Raw genomic sequence first — 6,000 nt, 5'->3', positions numbered from 1 at the left:
CAGAATTTAAGACACAGCTTATAAAGCAGGTCTGGTGGAGCATGCCTATACTCTCAGCAGTCAGGAGGCTGAGGCAGGAGGTTCACTCAGAGTTTTTTGGATTTGCTTTGTTTCCATTCCTTTCTATTCCCTTCTTTGTACCTTTTGAAATGGAAATGTCTATTTTGTGTCATTGTGTGTTGGAAGTATCTAACTTTCTTTTCATCTGTACAGAGGCTTGCAGCTAAGAGTTTGCAATAAATCTCTGAGGAGACTTTGAGTTACTTTTTTAGCAATGCTGAAGCAATTAAGACTTTGGCAACTCTTAGAGATGCCTTTTGCATAAAGGGATGTACACAAGTCTTAGGGGTGAGGAGTTAGAATGTTATGGTTTGTGTCTAGATGTCTCCCCAAAGCCTCATGTGGTCATAGGTGGGGTTTTTCAGAGGTGGTTGAATCTAGTGTGTGACAGTAGTGTTAATTCATGGTGCAAAGCTAGGATCAATGGCACTAGAATTTTTTTTTTTTTTTTTTGGTACTGGGGATTGAACTCATGACCTCACGCTTGCCAGGCAGAACGGCACTAGAATTAAGGGTGTGTGATTTGATTACTATATTAGTCCACTGACCGGCTTGGCACCTGCCCTAAGCCAGGTAGCCTAGATAGAATATAAAAGGGGCAGAGAGGAGCTGCTATTGTTTCTTGTGGCTGGTTGCTTGCTTGCTTTTGCTGTTTTCTGCCTGTCTTGAGGAGTTTCTGCCATGCCATGCTGCCTTGGAGATAGCCAACATTGAACTGAAACCTCTATAAACTGTAAGCCAAATAAACCTTTTCTCTTAACTTTGGGTGTCAGGTATTTTGTCTCAGCAATGAGGAAAAGTAACCAAGACAGGTGGCCTAGGTCTGAGCCTGAGGAGTAACTTGTGGCCACTGAACTTGTGAACCACTGAACTCAGAGGCCAGCTGTCACTCTGCAAAGCATACTTCTTTCTCAACCTTTAATATATGTAAAAGTTTGCTACCTTCTTGGCACATCTTACCTAATTCTTTGTTCAGGATGCCAAGGACCTGCAAAATCTACAGAACCATAGAACCTGGTAACAGTAGGGTACCTCCGGGTTTAATCCCTAGTACTTGGGGCAAAAAAGGAAAGGGTGAACCTAACATAGCAGAAATTAATGAGTATGATTCCAATTCCTGATGTTGGCTTTATTAAGAGGTAAAATTAGTCAATTATTTCAATGGAATACTTTCAGTAGCAAATACTACCTATGTAAGATATTATAATAGCTGAATTTTCATTCAAAATGTGTACTTTTCAATATATTTTTTAGGCTATAATTCATTCAGCACTGTAGGAAGCTGAGGCAAAAGAATCACAAGTTTGAGCTCAGCCTGAGTTACTTTTTTTTTTTTTTTGTCTTTTTCCTCTTTATTGGTACCAGGGATTGAACTCACGACTGCCTGCTTGCAAGGCAGGCGCTTATGCCGCTGAGCTAAATCCCCAGCCCCAAGCCTGAGTTACTTAATGCGATCCTATTTCAAAATAAAAAAATAAGGTCTGGAGATACAGTTTAAAACCAGTATTGCAATAATATTTCTTTTTTTTTTTTTTTTTTTTTGTCTTTTTCATTTTTATCGGTACCGGGGATCGAACTCACGACTGCCTGCTTGCAAGGCAGGTGCTTATGCCGCTGAGCTAAATCCCCAGCCCTGCAATAATATTTCTTAAATTTAAAAAATAATTCATTAGGGCCTGGGGATTTAGCTCAGCAGCACAAGCATTTGCCTGATAAGTGTGAGGTCATGAGTTTGATCACTGGTACCAAAAAATAAAATAAAATAAAAATAATTCATTGATATCAATATTTTTAGCAGGGAAAAAATTATCAGATCATATTCATTTGTCTATTAAAAACAGTGAAGTTTTTTTTTTTTTTTTTTTTTTTTTTTTGTCTTTTTCATTTTTATCGGTACCAGGGATTGAACTCACAACTGCCTGCTTGCAAGGCAGGCACTTATACCGCTGAGCTAAATCCCCAACCCCAACAATGAAGTTTTTAAAAGCTGTGATAACAAAATAATAGAAAATAAAAAATGCTGTTACAGCAGAAATTCCTTTTTATCGGTACCGCGGATCGAACTCTCGACTGCCTGCTTGCAAGGCAGGCACATGCCGCTGAATTAAATCCCCAGCCCCCTAGAAATTCCTTTTAAAAAACTCTGTAAATTGGATGTGATATTGCATGCCTGTAATTCCAGCACTCAGGAGCTGAGGCAGGAGGATCTCAGTGAGTTTGAGGCTGGCTACCACAGTTGTTCAAAGCCAGTCTGGAATACATAGTGATATCCTATCCCAAAGAGGAAAACAAACAAAAAAACCCAGACTTCTAAATAATCATACTTCTTAAACGTATCTAAGATTAGTAGATCATACAGTATTATGACTCAGTAAGGTGAAAACAATTATTTCTTTGTAGAGTGAACAAATTACTTTTCATAAATTTATCTTCTGTTCAGGTAGTTGCTAGTTTTAAGAGCAAATTTACTAAAATGAATTTCATAAGGAAGTTGTGTTGACTGTTGAATATGGAAAATTCTGATCCAAAAAATTATTTTTTAAATCACTGGTAAGGAATAATTTCAAAATAACTGCTAGCCTCTTCAAATTTTAGATTTTAAGCTTAAAAATTGTTTTATATAAATGAAAAGTAGTTGTGATTTTGAAAAAAAATTTAGACAGGTAATCCCAGAACTCAAGAGGCTGAGGCAGAAGGATTGTTGCAAGTTTGAGAGCAGTCTGCATTACAGAGTGAGCTCAAGGCCAACCTGAACTGCATAGTGAGACCCTGTCTCAAAAAGATTTAAAAAAAAAATGTTTTTTTTTTTTTTTTTTGGTCTTTTTCATTTTTATCGGTACCGGGGACCGAACTCACAACTGCCTGCTTGCAAGGCAGGTGCTTATGCCGCTGAGCTAAATCCCCAGCCCCCAAAAAATGTTTTTTAGATAGGATCTTGCTATGTAGTTCAGGCAGGCCTTGAATTTAGTGATCTTCTTGCCTCAACCTCTGGAGGTATGCTGGGATTACAGGTGTGCACGACCACGCCCAGCTTTGAAACACTTTTTTTTTTTTTTTTGGTAGGAGGGATCGAACTCAAAACCACGTGCTTGCAAGGCAGGTGCTTATGTTGCTAAGCTAAATCCCCCGACCCTGAAACAGTATTTTTAAAAAGCCTTTACCCGCAATAATTCAGAAGCCAACTAACAGTACACTATATGCCCTGTGAAACAGAGAAATTGGCTAACATGTGATCACACACTTTTGCTTTCACTTTCAGAGAATCTAAGAAAAATTATTTAAAATGGTAAAACCGGCATATTTATAAGCACACATTTTCATGTTCTGGGGTTTGGGGAAATGCTTTTGAAACTCAAAACTACTAGCTCATTGTAATGTGATGATTAACAAAACAACTCATCCCTGCTGCCAAGAACACTGTGACTGTTAATAAATCGCCTTCAGTTATAGATTCTCAAGTGTCAATTCTGGTTCAAGTCACAAAGAGTACACAGGATATATCTATCTCTGCAGGGAAAAAAAATCATGCAGAAGTAGTTAGAAAAAAGAAATTTAAGTAGATTTGTTTTTCCCAGAAGCTCAGTAAGTTAAAAATACAGACTTGAGATTTATGGTCATTACAGCTTATTTGAAAACTGTACTGAGAATCGTGGTACATGCCTGGAATTTCAGCACTCGAGAGCCTAAGACAGGAGGATCACTGAGTTTGAGGCCCACCTCAACTAAATAGTGAGTTTAATGCCAGTGTGAACTACACAGTGAGACGGTCTCAAAACCCAAAAAATCCCCCAAAACAAAACAAAAAGACCGCAAAAAAAAAAAAAAAATTGAATCACAGTAAGGTTTTTATTACACAAACTCAGTGAGATAAGGCCTCCTGCTGCAAATTCATCAAAAAGTACAAAATTATATAGTTTTAAAACTTAAATTTCTGTCTTTTAAGTAGCTTCATTACAATCTTTGATTACTAATACCTGATAAAATGTGAAGCAGTAAAATACATTTTTTTTTAAACCAATGCATCACTCAAGGTTTGCTTCTCAAAAATCAAATTCCTAGACCTAGAAGTACATAAAAAAATTTAAAAAACAGAATTATCAAGGCAGGTAAATTGCCAGGATAGTCATGAAAAACACAAGAGGGCTGAGGTTTAGCTCAGCAGCACAAATGCCTGTCTGGCAAGTGCAAGGTCATGAGTTGGATCCCGGTACCAACAAACAAAAAAACACCATAGATTCAAAGGTTAGATTTATGCATCCTGGTGTAAAGAAATCACCACTAGGCTGTTTCTATTCTTGGACACTGCAACTGGTTATGCGCCCTTGGTCTTCTAACCACCTGTTTTCATGTCATAAGAAATCAGAAAACTGTAAGGTTTAGAAAAGATAGTTTTTACTTTTTGTTTTTCAGTACTGAGCTTGAACCCAGGGTCTCTGCACTGAATCGCATCTCCAGCTCTTTATTATTTTTTTTTGAACACAGTCTTGCTAGGTTGCTAAGGTTGGGCTCAAACTTGCGACCCCCCTGCCTCAAGCCACCCTACCTGCTGAGATTAGAGGTGTGTGCCACCTCACCTGGTTTAGGCCAGAACATTTCTAGGATTCTCCCTCAGCCTCTTTTTCATTTTTAACACTGAGACAGGTTTGTACTAAATTATCCAGGTTGGGCTTTAACTTGCCACTCAACTAAAATTTTAAATCTTCTGAGAAGCACTTGTATCCAGATAGGCCTACCAGGAATGGTAATCAGATGGAATGTGAGTTTCTAGGGATGCATGTATGGCAAAATGGAATAAAAACAATAGGTTTTGAGAACTTCTGCAGTCACCATTCTCCAATTCCTATGGTTCATCGGCTCGTAAGTTGGTTTTCTCAATCAATATAACCAGGCAATAACTGTCTGTTAGCAGTAGTAATACTTGTTAAATTTGAGGGCAAAAACATATATAACTGTCTTTCTTTTTTTGGAAACAGGGTCTCACCATGCAGTTCAGGCTGGCCTTCAAATGGCAGCAATCCCTGAGCGTTGGGATTACAGATGTATATCAAGATGCACAGCGTAATTTGTCTTCCTGGTACTACTCCTGCAGAATCTATGTATTGAGTTATGTTCCTCTTAAAAACTTTTTTTTTTTTTGTCTTTTTGAGACAGGGTCGGTCTCCTGTGCAGTTCAGGCTGGTCTTGGGCTCACTCTGTAGCCCAGGCTGGTCTCGAACTCCCATCGATCCTCCTGCCTCAGCTCCTGAATGCTGGGATTACAGGCGTGAGCCACCACACCCAGCTTTTCTTTTCTTTTTTTTTTTTTTGAGACAGGATATCACCATGTAGCCCAGGCTGGGCCTGAATTTGTGGTGATAGGCCTACAGTGCTGGAATTACAAGTATGTGCCACCACATCCAGCTTTTCATTTACTGAAGTACCAAAGAATATGGACTTATTTGGTGACAGGATCTTTATCAAGTTAGAATGAAGTTGACAAACTAGGCCCTAGTATGTCTGACACTGTTACAAAAAGAGGAAATTTTGAGATCAACTTCATGTGCTGGGAGAATGCCAAAGACACTACAAGCTAATGGGAAAGGTCTGGGCCAGATACATCCCTCACAGCCCTCAGAAAGGAACCAACTCTGCCAGTACTATGGCTTTGAACTTCTGGCCTTTGGAAACGAGCATGTACAGTTTTGCTAGGTTCCCAGTTTGCAGGAATTTGTTACAGCAGCCACAGGAAATGTATACAGATGTTAAGACTAACTTATCATTAGCAGAAGTAATTTAGACATTATCATGTCTAAAACCTCTCATCTCCCCAGTCCTCACTTTGTGTTCACACTTTCACAGGTTTTCTCAATCCATAAACAATCTGATGTCAGAAGTTTGGATAAGCTTCATGGTTCCATACTGAAGATGAACCATTACTGGGTGATGAATGAGTTGTGAAAT

The sequence above is a fragment of the Cavia porcellus genome, unplaced genomic scaffold (assembly GCF_034190915.1).
Source record: "Cavia porcellus strain 051 isolate PalLab524CR breed Dunkin Hartley unplaced genomic scaffold, mCavPor4.1 scaffold_17, whole genome shotgun sequence".
In the NCBI taxonomy this organism is placed as follows: Eukaryota; Metazoa; Chordata; class Mammalia; order Rodentia; family Caviidae; genus Cavia; species Cavia porcellus.
The sequence above is the reverse complement of the archived record's forward strand: the minus strand, read 5'-3'. Positions refer to the sequence as shown.